This window comes from Palaemon carinicauda, chromosome 13 (assembly GCF_036898095.1).
Source record: "Palaemon carinicauda isolate YSFRI2023 chromosome 13, ASM3689809v2, whole genome shotgun sequence".
In the NCBI taxonomy this organism is placed as follows: domain Eukaryota; kingdom Metazoa; phylum Arthropoda; class Malacostraca; order Decapoda; family Palaemonidae; genus Palaemon; species Palaemon carinicauda.
Genome location: NC_090737.1, coordinates 73230839 through 73247030, shown reverse-complemented (window position 1 = coordinate 73247030; position 16192 = coordinate 73230839). Strand labels below are relative to the sequence as shown.

Here is a 16192-nt window from a genome sequence, read left to right as displayed (position 1 = left end):
AGTGTAAGTTTTATTTAACTTTCGCATGTAGCTAGTAGAATCAAGTCGATTAGAATTTTATATACAACAGTAAGTAATCCTCCGTCTCTCTCTCTCTCTCTCTCTCTCTCTCTCTCTCTCTCTCTCTCTCTCTCCAGATAATTTAAGAGTTAATATATCAATATTTTTCTAGACAAGTTCGATACAAAAAAGGTAAATAAGAGTTATGTATGTTACACTATTTAATAAAAGGAGAATGTATATTTTCAAACTTATAACTTAATATTTTAGGATCCTATTTTTTCTCGTCATAAAAAAAGATATCTCTCTTCGAAGTAATGTTCTAAATAACGGATAAAATCATACAATTCTTTTATTTCTAAAAGAGAACACATCTAATTTTGTCAGGGGACAATATAACTCAGGTCACAAAGCAGGACTTTAGAAGGGCAGAAAACGAATCCGTTACCAACAGCCTTAATGGCTCCTGAGTTTGACATAACACAATCGCTCAAAAGGAAATAAAACAATCTCTAATTTTGCGAATAAGAAAATTATGCAGCATATGTAAAAAAAGATTATAGGAAACTTGCTTCTTTGTAGGAATAAAATGGAGCAGGAAATAAAAGTAAATGCTATGCACACTAATTTTGGTCAGTTTCTATTTCACATCAAATTTGAAAGCTACAAAAGAGAAGTTAAAGATAAAAGACCACCCAAAAACACCAGTAATACAAGTTACGTTTAAACGAACTGAAAATTCTAATGTGGTTCAGCAAAATCCATATCGAAGTTCTTGTTTGTAATATGGTAAAACGAGAGGAGAATCTTTTCGGAAAGAATTTGGTGGGTTATACAAAAGTGTAAAATAACATGTTTCCAACTACTGTAATTGGACAGAGAAAATAAGGCAAAATATTATAAACAATCACCATTTCAAAGCAACTCTGTTTCGTGTGATAATGTATTTGTGATACTAGAAAATTGAAACATTATATTAGTTACTTATCTTACTGATAGTTTTCTGTTATTCAAGTTCTTAAAAATAAAGTTATTTCGGTCAAACATTTCAGTCCAAAAATATCCCTGAAATGAAGATAGATTTCCCTTTAACTGCATCAAACTAGTTGTTTTACGTATCAGGAAAATAAATTTCTGAAATGCTCCTGCTTTAAGAGTTCATCATGTCAAAGACTTAATTAATTTTAAGAATAACAATGACTAGAATCGAGATGGTAAAAGAGTTAAGCAAAAAAGGCATAGTTTTAAATAATACAAATGAATTACAAAAATATACTTTTTTACATATCTAAAGAGACTTTACAATTATACATATTATCACTTACTGCAATTGGTATCAATCAGGTTTTACTTTATACACTTTTACACACTAAACTGTAATAAATTCTTAAAGAGCAGAATTTGTAGCCTCAATCTTTATATCTCGATCTACACTCGCTTGTAAAAAACCCGGAGAAATTTCAATAATACTCAAAAGACACTTGAGTGTTGCTTTCAGACAAGATCTCTGATCTATATTAAAAAATCAGTTTCGATCATCAGATTATTACACTTCCAAAGTAACAGCAGTGTTTACTCCAGAGAGATCTCCATAATACACATAAGACACTTGGGTGTTGCTTTCAGACCAGAGCACTGGTCTATATTATAAAATCGGTTTCGATCTACAGATTAATACTGAACATTAACAACAGGTTACGTAAAAGTTTAGGCTTCGTTATAGACTGAGTGACAAAAACATCGAATATATAGATTATTCAATAATAGAAATTATCAATAATTCTGGTTAAAATTGTATTAGAGCTAATTCTTACAGTAATAGATCAAGTGACAAAAACATTGATCTATACATTAACACTTTTAAAATGGTACTAGAGTTAATTACCTCTAGTATTTATCGAGTTTTGAGCTAAGAGAGTATAAATATAATTCACCTTCAGGAACCGAGGGGAACTTATCTTTCGTAGACGAGTATTCAGTAGAGTGACCAAAGCAAGGCGCCTTCTTCGTTTGTTATTCAACCAGATTGTGAGTCATTTTGCCCGGACCTTCTGTTTCTATACCCCCTTTTTGGTTCGAATCACGTGATCCGTACCTTGTTAAAAATGTTTCTAGTTTAAGGATCTTTGTAACAGAATGTTAAGTTTTCATGATATTAAAGAAAGTAGCTAAATTTATCACTATTCACTTGATAAAAACAGTTTCTAAAAGAAATCCGTTTAAAGCAAGATAAAATATAATTTCGGAAGTAAGACTCATTTCAAATGACGTCAGTTCCCTTATAAACGTCCTTGGTGCTTGGTGCGTACGAGTACGAGTACGATGAGGACAGGGAAGTGGGGAATATGGGGGAAGGATAAGTACCCCTGGATACAATCCAGTTTATAGCCCGAGGGCAGGTACCTGGGATGGGAAAGGAGAAGGGAAAAAGGGGGGGAAAATGAAGTACAGGGAAAGAATAAAAGAGAGGGGCAGACCCTCATGCGACATTAGATAGTAGTAGAGTTATTTCAAGACGGGAAGAGACAGGAAGGAATAGGAAAGGTTTTTTGGTTCACGCCAAGCAAAAGGACACCATTCGACTGTCACCATTACGTTAATTGAGTGACTGTCACCATTATGTTGTTTAAGTAGGGTATGATGGTTAATGAAGGTTTTTTTTTTTTTTTTTTTTTTTTTTAATATGATGATGATGAAGTAATGCTTAAATGAAATTACAATTTAATTGCAAAATGAATCTCTAATGAAATCAATCAGATGAAATGAATCTGGGCCTAGGAGGATCGCAATTGATCCCAGGCTCCAGTCTCTTCCACCAATAATGGTCACGAGTATGTTCAGTAGTGAGAGTTCTAGTTCGGGTGCAAAGGTCGTCATCGTCTGAAGCAAGTTTGTCCCAGGCTTTCTGGCCAAGCCTGTGAAACCGGACATTAAGAGGCTCCAATTTGGAATAAGCATGTAAATCCCTAATTGTATTGTAATAGGGAGGGCTCTCTTTGTAGGCTCTCCTCAAAGCCTTATTTTGAATTGCCTGCATTTTATTAAGGGAAGTTTTGCTGATTGCTCCAAATATTACGGTGGGGTACTCTAACTGCGGCCTTACTAAAGATTTATATAAACGGAGTTGGGTTTTAGTTGATAAGTGTTTAAATCTTAGTAATTTAGCAAAAGTTTTTCTAGAAATAGCTATTCTCTCTATGACGTGTGAAAGTATACCTGATTTCTTAAAGTTACACCCAAGTATTGTGGCCTTTTGTTTGAATGGAATTCTAACATTGTCAACAATGATTTCTGCAGGACTGCGAGCTGAAATGGGGAGGAGCTGGAATTTGTTCAAGTTTGTTGTTATTTTCCATTTCTTTTCGTAATTATTTACTTTTTGTATTTCCCTGACTGTTTTAATTTGCAACATTCGTTTGTTCTTATTAGGAATAGATATTACCTGGGTGTGGTCATCTGCGAACATGATTTGCAGACAACCAGGAGCAGGAGGAGGGGTGTCTCTGATATAAAAATTGTAAAGTGAAGGAGAGAGAACACTGCCCTGAGGTACACCAGATAGTAGTGGAAATTCTGGTCCAATATATTCTTTAATCTTGATCATGGCCACTCGATTATCAAGAAAGTTACACAATAGCCTAGTAGCTAGATTTGGGAGTTGTGCTTCTATTAATTTGTATTTAAGGCCCCCATGCCATACCTTGTCGAAAGCTCGGCTGACATCCCTAGATATTAGGTTACAACGACCCCCAAGATTTGACTTGACCGCAATGTATTCGTAAAGACGAGCTAATGCAAGTTGGGTCCCTTTACCCCTTGTAAATCCGTATTGATTGCTATTGTTAAGTAAATTTTCCTCAAGGAAATCCTCCAATCTCTCTTTAATAATTTTCTCAAGTATCTTACCCGGTGTCTCTAATAACGAAATGGGTCTATAGTTAGAGACTGAGGTGAGGTCTCTGCCCTTTTTCCCCACAAAGGGAAGTACTGCTTTTTTAAAAAAATCTGGCCAATAGCCCATACTGAAAGTTTCATTAAAGATGTTGCAAAGAAAAGAGAGCATTGAATTAGGCAAATTACTAAGGATAAGTTTATTTACTTTAGACTGGCCTGGAGCTTTGTTTTTAAAACTTTTGATTATTTTAATAATATCTTGGAGTTGAATAGGTTTGAGGAAAGGGTCATCTTCATCAAGTCTCTCAAGATCTACAGAATCATAAGGTATTATATGATCAGCATGTTCACGGATTGACTCAGTGACATGCCTCTCATGTCGTTGGTCAAACCTTAGATTTTCTACTGGGTCTATTCTAAAGATATTGGACCAGAAGCCTCTGAAGATCACCTCCTGATCTTGAGATGAATAGATCTTCTCGTTATTATGGGTGATGTACGCTATTGGCTGAGAAGTTGAGCCCAACAATTTCCTGATCATGTTCCAAAATTTTGCAGGATCTTTATAAAAGCCTTCACATTTGTCTAACAGAGCCTCCCAAGTAGAATTAATGAGGTCAATTGATTCTATTTTAATACGTTCTTGTATATCATGAATATACTCTAGAAGTTGGTGCGTGGGGCCTCGGTTGTTAACTAATTCCAGGGCTTGCTTAAATCGGATCTGAAGTAACTTTAGGGAATCCGTTTCTTTAGTATAAGGTAATATTCTGAAAGTTTTAAATGGGATATGGAGCTCTGAGGCTTCCTTAATCATCCTATACCAGAAAGCTATCTTATCATCTATGTAAGATTTATCCTTTAAGATGTTATTGGGTTCGTCAAAAGTAGAGAGAGAGTCATCGAGAGTGTCCTTAAAACGTTCCCAGTTCGCGTTGTTCAAATCTAAAGTTGGATTAGCAACCACCATAATGGGTCTCACAGTAAGTTTGAAAATAATGGGAAGATGATCCGAAGTGGATAAGGGGCCTTGTGTAAGAGAGTAATTAAACATATGAAATCTATTTGAAAGCAGAATATCTGGCTTACTAGAGGTTCTTCTGTTAAAATACGTATCAAAATCTGGTCCTAAGAACCTTATAAGGTTTCTATTCAACAGGCCATTGATTAATGTGCCAATAGGGTTGGCTCTGTTTTAACCAAGGGCTGGATGAGCTGCATTGAGATCAGCCAGCAGATAGACAGGGATGTTACGTCTCATTAATGATAATATATCTTGCTGTGGAAATATTGGGTTTCTTGGGGGCAGATAGGTTGTGGCGACTATAATTGGTCCCCGTACTGTCTGTATTTCGACAGCGATAAGATCATGATTGAAACCATCAATTAACTTGACAGCAACATCCCGCCGAACCGCTATTGCTGTACCAGCCCCCTGTTCACCAGAGGTGTTACACTGGAACACATTATAATTCCAGATCTTGATACGGGTAGAGTCAGGAATTCCTGTTGAGTTAAGAAGTATGAGGTGAGGAGAGAGGGAGGAGTAGATATTAACAAGTTCCTTACACCTGAGGAACGTCCACTTTAATACATTATGCTGAATCACTGTGAGGGAATCCATTATGGTAATCGTCCTTTGGATAAATCGAAGAAGCCTGATTTTATTCTACTGAACCTATCCGGAGTGACCCGGGCAATCTTGGAGAGGTATTTGTCCAGTTCAATAGAGCCGCTATTAATGAATTGAACCACTGTGGAGTTTGCTAACTTTTCTGTGTACAAGTATTTCATAGTGTTGGTTTCAAAAATCATTTTCTTAATTTGGTCATGGGATGCGGATTTAGGGGGGTTTGGCAAATTGATTGAAGTATACAATTTTAGACCAACTTTAGGAGGTGCTAGTTTCATTGGAGGAAGGGGAGGGAGAGCAGTAGCTCCTAGCAATTCAGTGTCCAGAGGTTCAGAAGTTGAGGTAGAGGGCTGTGGTTGTCTTTTTGCAGGATTAGCAGGCTCTGATATATCCGAGTCTGCGTCACTTAGTGCTCGTTTCCTATTGGCTTCATCCGTTTCCATTTCCTCGTTAACTGCCACAGATTGCTGAGGGGTATTGGCATGCACATTGTCAGACTTAAGCATAGTTGAGACCTTATTGGCTAAATTGATAGCCTCGATGGGAATTTTGACCAATGGGAGTCCATTGGCCTTATAAAAAGAATCAACCATAGACTGGAATGTCCCTGGTTCCACTGCTTCACTGAGGTTAGCCATGATAAGTGCAGTGTTCATGACCGTCTGCTGTTGGAGGGTAATACTACTGAATAAAGGTTGAGAGGAGGAGTTAAGATTGGAGGGGGCTGAGGCTTGTGCAAAGGTCTTATTTGGTGTTACAGTCGATTGTTGGCTTCTAAGAACCTTTGCTTGGTCCTTAACCATGGATTTCCGGGTGGGGCATCTTGCTGCCATGGAAGGATGGTCACCATTGCAGGTGATACACTTATGGCTTTGCTGATTGTTGCAATTGGTCCAAAAGTGATCCACTGAGGCACAAAGCGAGCAAATCGTATACGTGGATGGTTGAGGGCAGTCCTTTTTCGTGTGGTCGTATTTGTAGCATCTCATGCATTGAGACAAGGAGACAAATACGTCCTGGGCCAGGTATTTGGGGGGAAAAGATTGGCTAGAAATTAGCAAACCCTTAGTAAGGCAGTCCCTCACCATTTGAATGGTCTCAAGCTGCACCTTAAAGGTCGACTTGGTGTTAGGCAACTTGATGACCTTATTTACCTTAACACTATTCCTGCTTTCAATTTCAGCCTTTAGTTCATCTTCAGATTGGTCATATACAATATCATCAGCCTGCGTAATGACCAGGGTACGAAGGGCATTGAGATGAGGAGGATCTAGGACCTCAAAATTCCTGCTAAGGAAAGCATCCTTCGTTTTGGGAAGAATGATCTTTTCGATGGTAGCTTCATCAGCTATGGCCAGGTAAGTGTTGTTGACTGTAGTCAACTTGTGAATGAAACAGGAGTTATCCTGTAGGATACTCCATACTGCCTTCCTTTGGGCATCATTGTCAGATCCCTGACTAGTATCTTTAATCTTCACTTTCCCCATAGTAGTGAAGAAAAGAAAGTAATATGCATTTAAAAATTTACATTTAAGGGAAATTTAACTCTTAAGTATTCTTATGGGGAAAAAATAAGTGAAAATAAACTCTACGGGATCTCCTCGTAACTTTTCAGGGGATAAAATTTTTGACTTAAAATAAACTCTACGGGATTTACTCGTAGATTTTCGGGGATAAGCTTTTGACTTTTTTTTTTAAAAAATGGTGTTGCAATGACGTGACAGACAGTTCGAGACTGGGAGAGGGTGGAGCAATATCAACTCTTTAAGGGAAATGCAAAAAAAAAGTTAAGAATTTTTAGTATTAAGGGCGCTAGAACCAAAAAACTGTTTTTTTTAAAGATAAAGGTATTAATTAACACTTTATGGGAGGCAGTGCTTTATTCCTATTTCCCTATCCTATGTAGGCACTACTGAAGAAGTAGGAGCCTAGACGTAGCAGCAATACCCAGTGCCCCCAGAGAGTTTTAAGACCACAACGGCAACTCCGGGGGAAAAGGGCTACTGATGGTTAGTAACAATTAGAATTGAAGTATTTGGAGAAGAGAGACAAGTTCAAGGAGGAGAGAGACAGTCAAGTGGTACTCGAGAGTAAGGGGGTTGGAGGGGCTGGGATGGGAAGAATAAGGATAAGGGGTAGGTAGACTCGTAAGGGAGCAATCCCTCTACTGCTGCTGGAGTCCACGTCGAATCCAAGCTGGTCGTAGCTGCGGTAATGGCTGCTAGGTGAGAGCTGGGAGAGAGACGTCCGTTCAGGCTGGTGTCCAGGAGCAGAATGTATGTCGTATGATGTATGTATGCTTGGTGCGTATTACTTTTTGCATTTGGTACACCAAATTCACCGGGATTGACATTTGTTACCCTTATCCGGGTAGATGATGTAAGCGCAAGACAGCCAAATTTTATTTATTAAATCCTGATAATTATGAGTGTATTTTTAATCATTACTAAAGTTGTATCTATGAAAAGTTTATTCAAACATGTATATAAAGATCTCGAATTTAATAATAACTACTAATGTTTTATATATGGTGAAAATAAGTGAAAAGATATTGTTTTTGTCCGTGTCATTAATCTATTTTGTGTTCAATAGTAAAAAATTACTTTACGGCTAAAAAGAATGCAATACTCTTTAGGCGTGTGAATAAATAACTCTTATTCCAATAATGGTTCAATTTAAAGTAGCAAGCAAACAACTTGAGGCCGTTGGAAGCATTGATAGGTATCGACCAAGTTAGTAAAGAGTTTATATAAAGGCCCCACCATAGTGGCAAAATCCAATGTAGACTTCGTGTTGGCTTTATCTACAACAACAAAGGAGACAGCAGATACACACATTCATGTTAAGAATTTAATAAAGGATCTGTCGTTGAGTAACTGCTATTATATTACTGTACATATATGTATACATCACTATCGCTATCACCTGTAGCTAGTTCCACTTGCTTCTGTTAATGGTCTTTTTATGCCGGACTATACCAACGAATTTTCTTAGCGCGTAAATCCATCGTCTACTCTTCCTTTCCCTGCTTCATTTGCAATGTCTAGGGTCCCATTCTGTTATTCTTGATGTCTATTATCGGTCATTCTCGGTATATGCACTTTCCATGTCCATTCTTTTTCTCTACTTTAGTTTGCTCTCGTATCCATATTGCTCTTTTTCCGTCTCCTAGTGTTATTCCCATCATTATTCTTTCCATTGCTCTTGTTGTAACAAGCTTATGTTCTAATGTTTTAGTAAGCCTCCAAGTGTCTGACGCATAAGTTAATTCTGGTAAGACCATTTCATTAAATACTTTTCATTTTAGAGAAAGTGGCATTTTACATTGCCTATTCACATTTTGCTTACAAAAAACTCTCCATCCCATGCTTATCCTTCTTTTAATTAAGGTTTCATGCACTGGGGAAACACTTACTGCCTGTCCTAAGTTCGTATATTCATTAACAATCTCTGGAGGCTAGCCCATAACCGTTATTTTTTGTCTCACTGCATTTTCATGGAACATTATTAGTTTTACTCATTAATTTTCAGTGATAAATTCCTAGTTTCTCTCTCTCTCTCTCTCTCTCTCTCTCTCTCTCTCTCTCTCTCTCTCTCTCTCTCTCTCTCTCTCTCTATATATATATATATATATATATAAATATATATATACATACATATATATATATATATATATATATATATATATATATATATATATATATATATATATATGTGTGTGTGTGTGTGTGTGTGTGTGTGTGTGTGTGTATTATGACATGCCTAAGCTGAATATCCTCGAATTCAGTGGTAAATACTTTAGTTTATAGATGGCCTTAGCTAACACTCAGTAGGAAGCATAAAAAAAATTCTATTCCACCAAAATAAAATCGAATCTGTACGAAACCATGGTCGGGTGAACGAAACTCAGCAATCTCTTATTATAATTTTTAATTACTAATCATACAAATTAATACTTTAATTATTTAGCACTTGTACGTGAATGAAATTGCTTCAACAAAACACTTCACTAGAATCATTAAATATATAGCAAATAGTTCAATAATTAAACACAATTAAACATAATATCTGAATAACAAACTGCACTTAGTAAAAGGAGAAAGAGCCACAAACACTGTATTCAAAACAAGAAGAATACACCTAACTTAACAAGAAGTTTGAAGTACCCAAGTAAACAAAATCAAGAACATAAAGGAGGAATAATGAGAAAAGATACTTTGCTCTGGACCAGGAAGGATCAAAAGTGAAGAAAACAATCAACAGAGGTCGTGCATATAGAAAGTAAGACAGTACTAAAATCAATTTATAATATTCAATATGTATAATAGTGGAGCGAAAACTTGACAATTCCCCCTCCACTAAGATGGGTCCATAGCAATGGATCCAGCTGAAGATGCTGATGGAAGGCGTGACAGGGTGTCTGCAATGTTGTTAGTTCCTTTGATGCTTTGAAGCTGAATATTAAAGGTACCCAGGATGTAAGACCACCGTAAGAGTTTTAGATTTTTGAGTCTGGCACGGTTGAGAAACGTGAGTGGTCGTTGATCAGTAAAGACAATGACCCAACGATGACCTTCAAGATAGGGTTGGAAGTGTTGTAAAGAAGCTAGGATCGCCTAAAGCTCCTTCTCTACGGTAGCCCATCTGGTTTGTGCACCTCTGAAGAATCTCGAGTGATAGGCTACTGTTAGGTAATGCAGTGTTGGAATACAGCTGGTGTCATTGGGAGCATAAGATTGTAGAAGTACAGCTCCATAACCTGTGCTACTGGCGTCTACCTGTAATAAAAATTCCTTTGAGAAGTCTGGTGACCTTAGAATTGGTTTAGAGATCAAGATACCTTTAAGCTGATGAAAAAGGGTGTCTAATTCCTTGGTCCAAACAAAGTTTACTTTGTTAGATAGTAGTGCATATAATGGAGCAGTAAGAATGGCGAAATTTTTTATGAATTTGGAATAATCAAGAGACCATACCTAAAAAGGGCTTAAGTTGAGATTTTCGAATGGGGTACAGGTATGTTCATTACACTCTTAATATTAGCATCTTTTGGCATTATTTCTCCACTGCCCAAATAATGACCAAGGTATACAACCTTAGCTTACCCAAATGAACTCTTGGCTAAGTTGATGGTGAAATCTACGGTACGTAGTCGTGTGAACAGTTTTGAGTGTCTGCAGATGTTCCTCCCAAGTCATGCTTGCTACGACTATATCGTCCAAGTACACATTAGGTAAATCTCTGATTACCTCTGCCATCAGCCTCTGAAATGTAGCAGGGGCATTGGAGAGCCCAAAAGGCATAACCACATATTCAAATAGGCCAAAGGGTGTTACAAAAGCAGAGATTGATTGGCCCTTTGGGGTCAGTTTTACTTGATAGTACCCTTTTAGCAAATCAATCTGAGTCAAAATCTTTGAATTACTTATGTTGTCTAAAATATCATTGATCCGTGGCAAAGGAAAAGAATTCTTGATGGTGACTTTATTCAGTCTGCGGTAGTCTGTACATAGTCGTAACTTACCGTTTGCTTTTGGTACAAGTACACAAGGTGAAGCCCAAGGAGAGGTACTTGGGACTGCTAACTTGTGATCTATCAAGTACTGTACCTCCGACATTAGGGATTCAAGCTTCTTTCCTATCGCTCTGTAAAATGGTTGTCTGATGGGTTGTGTTCCCGGCTCCTGCAAGATGTCATGTTGAATCTGGTTACAGGTTCCTGGATCATCAGTGCACAAGTCCTGAAACTTTCATTTGTAGACAAGTGTGATAAGAAGGAGTCAAGTTTACCCATTATCTCAGAGTTAGTTAAATCACTACAAGATACCAGTTCTTGATCTTCATCAGGGTCTTCATTAGTAGTAGCAACAGGATAGTCGTCTTTAGACCTAAGAGTTGAGGTAGTCATCAATGTTACTCGAGGAGGTCCACTATTTACTCTACTTTGGTACTGCTTCAACAAGTTCACATTTACTAATTGTGTGTTCTTCCTCCTAATTGGGGTACTAATTAAAAAGTTTACCTTAGAAAGACGATCTAGGACTGTATATGGGCCAGCAAACTTCTCTCTCAATGGAGCTCCTGGAATTGGATGGTATAAAAGTACCTGGTCACTTTTCTGGAACTCCCTTAACCTGGCTTTCTTGTTCCCCTGTTGCTGCATTACTTGTTGTGTGGAAAGGAGGTTAGAACATACCAAATCATTTATCTGATGAAACTTGCTTTTAAGATCTTTAATATATTGCAACGTGTTAGTAGTCTCCTCTGGTTTCAGATGCAAAATATTTTCTTTCACCTTACCCAATACAGTTCGTGGTCGACGACCAAACAATGCCTCAAAGGGTGATATCCCTGCGGAGTCATGTGGAGTGCATAAAAAAACATACATTAGGAGATAGAGGTCATCATCCCAATGATTTGCAGTTTCACTGCTGTACTTACGCAAAAGGTTCTTCAAGGTTTGACGGAACCTTTCCAGGGCACCATTTGTCTGTGGATGATATACAGAAGAGTTAACATTATGAATATTCAATGTATGCATAGCTTGTTTGAAGACATGGCTTGTAAAATTAGTTCCCTGGTCACATTGTAACTCATAAGGAAATCCTAAAACAGTGAAAACCTTTCTAATGTTCACTAATATAGTCTTTGCATTTATGTTTTTGATTGCAAATGCCAAACGGTACCTTGAAGTGGGACACATAGACACATAGTGGTCAGTATGTATTCATTCCCTCTCTTAGTCTTTGGTAAGGGACCAACGCAATCTATGAAGAGTTTGTCAAAAGGAGTTTTGGGTACTAGTACATTCTGAAGTGGTGCTGGCAGGATTCTCTGGTTAGGTTGACCTGTAACCTGACAATGGTGACATGAAGCTATATAGCTCTTAATATCTTTACCAAGGTCTGGCCAATAATAGTCTTACCTTACTCTTTTGTATGCCTTGTTGACTCCTAAGTGGGATTCTGCAGGATGAGCGAGGTCTAACAAGGATTGTCTTAGAGGTTAAGGAATCACTATTTGGTGGCAATCCCTCCAAGCATGGTTAGAATTAATCTGTGGTGACCTGAAATGCCTGCAGAGAATACCTTTATTCACAGAAATATGGCAATTTAGGATTTTCATCTGGAATTCTCACTTTTTTCCAAAGTTCTCTAAAGCTGGGGTCCTCTTTCTGTAGCTCAGTAAACTTTTTCTTACTTACGTTCACTAAGTAAGAGGTACGTTACCACACTGGTGACCACCATAGGATCGCCACCACACCGCTTTTACCTACCGCTACGCCCTACCCTTTTGAAAATGGTGCCCACTGAACATGACTCTTTGACACATACTGCCTCAATGAAACTGGTGCCCTTTGCTAGCTGAGAAGTGTTCACCTGGTCCAAGCGTACCAAAGTTCAGTTTCGCATCCAGGGCATAAACAAATTGTTTAAATATTTGTGACATTGTTTATAGATAAGCTGGTTATCGTGTTGAATAAATCTCTCTTATAGTCACCACGCGTCTCTTTTATTATTCAATAGGTACGTTACCACACTGGTGACCACCATAGGATTGCCACCAAGATGCTTTTTTGCCTAACGCTGCACCCTATCCTTTTGACATTGGTGCCCACTGATCCTGACTCTTCGACACATACCACCTCAATGATACTGGTGCCCTTTGTCAGCAGAGAAGTGTTCAGCTGGTCCCAGCGTACCGAAGTTCCGTTTTGCATCAAGGGCGTGATTGCCTCAAGCAGCAAAGCAGACAATGTCCTCGCAGCGATCTCCAATGGCAAACAACATCCTCAAAGAATACCTCCTGGAGCAGTATTCACCATTGCCGGCCGCCCGCATACCGAAGCTTCTCCAGCTCTCTTATTAGCCGTTGGGGGAACAAAAGGCTTTGATTGCTCTCAGGGAATTGACCAGTATCGCTTGCCTACAACCTGCGCAGACGGCTCTCCTCGGGAACTGAGTCCACTTCATGCCCTTTGGGTACGATGCCTACCCGAACCAGTTTTAGCTGTCATCACTGATGTTGATACCTTCCCTATGAGGGACCTAACGACCAAAGTCAACTTCCTTATGGACAGCCACTCCACCACCTTCAGGACCTTCATCAATGCCTCCACACTTGACAAAGAGGATAACTATTCCACACTGACCGAAGCAGACGAGAATGCAGTAAGCCACAGAAGCCCGACAAGCACGGTATTTATCACCATATCAAAACAATGGGGCTCCTGGTGTTTGCCCCATTCAGGCATCTCGCCCCAATTCGTTTGGTAGCCACTACACTAAACTTTGCCAAAATATAAGAAATGGGCCTGTGCCAAAAGACCTCATGCCCATGGTCATCCCCTTTAAACATCATCCTGAAATAAGTTAGCTTCTTGTGCCCTTGTGGGGATTACAGACCTCATAACATCCAGACAGAACTGGATCACTATCCCCTCCAAAACATTTCCGACGTTCCCTCGTACTTAGACAAGGTGAAGGCGTTCTCCACTCCTGACCTCTTGAGAGGGTATTATAAGGTGCCCATTAACTCAGAAGACATCCTCATGACAACCAACATTAATCCCTTCGGTAAATAACATTCAATTACTCGTGGTTTGGCTTTCGTAATGCTGGGCCACCTTTTAACACCTCATGGAGAACATCTTAGGGGACCTCCCTTCTGCATATGTTATGTAAAAACCAAATTTGTGTTCTCTTCCTCCAAAAACGAGCACCTTTGTCACCTACAGATAATTCTCGACCAACCAACATCAGAATGGCCTTGTAGTCCGGTACAACAAGTGTACCTTTGGTGCCAATAAAGTAGCTTTCTTAGAGCACCGCATCGCTCCTATAGGCGTCTAATCTTTTCTAAGAAGCTATCATGTGTTCAGAGCTTCCCCATGGCCTCGACCATCAAAACACTGCAGGAATTTTTGGACATGATAAACTATTATTACTGGTTCCTGCCAGGCCATCTTCTCCACTCTTGGCCCCCTCTATGCTTCCTTCAAGGGCAAATCTAAAGACCTGAAGTGGGGTCCCTTCAGGAAGTGGTCTTCTGCAACGAAAAGCATGCCCTATTAACGGCTACTGCTCTCCCTTTTCATGTGCCACATACCCCTCTCCTTCCAGCGTGCAGTACTTGAGCAGGTGTTCAATGGCTTGCCCTGCCCTTCTTCAGTAGAAAACTGTCCAAGGCAGCAGAATCTGGCTACTTTACCATCAACTGCATACTGTTGGGGGCACATTGGGCTGTCCGTCGCTTTCGCCACTTCTTAGTGGGTACGCCCTTCATCATTCGCATAGACCACATGCCTCTGCTCCACGCCTTCACGTGATAGTCCAACATCTGGCTCGCCATGGCTGAATAAAACTGCACCCTCCAACACCTCCCTGAAAAAATGAGGCCCATAGCCAATGCCCCGTCAAGAAACACATTGGCTGCCATTTACCAGGTATTGAATTATAACACCTTGGCAGAAGCCCAACAAAATATCCAGAGTACCAAGCATGCAGACATCCTGTATATCCCTCTGTTGGGAAGATGTCGCCCTCAACAACTCCAACGCCATCCTCCTCTGTGACGTCAGTACTGGAAGGCCACAACCATGGATGCCTGGCCCCTGGCAAAAACTAGTGTTTGAATTCATCCATGGCTTCTTACATACCTCATGCTGATCTACTGCACAGTCACTGAAGACGAATTTCATTTGGTACAGCATTACTAAGGATGTTAAGGATTGGGTCCGCACCTGTACTTCATGCCAAATATCAAAAGTGCATCGGCACACTGATTCATGAGTGGGCACCTTTCCTCAACCCCAGCGACATTTTCCCCACATTCACATTGACGTAGTAGGCCCCCTACCCAAATCACAAGGACACCGTTACCTGTTCACCACCATTGACTGCTCCACTCGTTGGCCGCAAGCCATCTCCATGCAAACTACAACGTCCGCCTCATGTACATCCACCTTAGTTTCCGGGTGGATAGCCATATTTAGTATCCTTGAGCATATTACTTCTGACAGGGGTTCAACTTTCACATCTTAATTATGGACATACTTAGCAAATCTCCTGGTCATCACCCTACATCAGAAACCCTCCTACAACCCTGCAGAGAAAGGAATGGTTGAACAAATTTCATCACAATGATGAATCCTGTTGGTTTACTCAGCTTCCCTGGGTCCTCTTGGTATTAAGGACCACTCCTAAGGATGGTTTGGGTGTCTCTGCAGCTGAAATGGTGTATGGTGGCCCGTTGCTTTTACCAGCTGAATTTTTTTGTCTGCTACCTCCTGCGACAATCTCCAGCGCCTATGTCACATTGTGAAAAAATTTACTCCATGCTGCCAGACTTACAAGCCCCCAACGAAAGATTTACACAACCCAATGCATATCTTCCTGGGCACTGACACTAGCAAGCTACCATTGACGACCCCTTACACAGGCCCTTTCCTCATGATCTATAGCTTTCTTAATTAACATTCGTGGCAAAGAAGACTGAGTCTCCATTGATCGCCTAAAACCTGTGTATCTCCTGCAAGATGACCTGCTTACAGTTCATCTCTATAGGGCAGAGAATCCTATTTTACATGTATGTCTTCAATACGGGAAAGCCATGTAGCGCACGTGTATCATACACACTCATACACTGAAATGCTATCGTTTTTTATCT

At 39.5% G+C, this 16192-nt stretch overlaps 1 long non-coding RNA gene across 1 annotated transcript in view; it reads right to left on the bottom strand.

Moving 5' to 3' along the window:
• Window positions 1-16192, bottom strand: part of LOC137651960 (uncharacterized) — a 923293-nt gene that overhangs the window by 54536 nt on the left and 852565 nt on the right. The window lies entirely within an intron of this gene.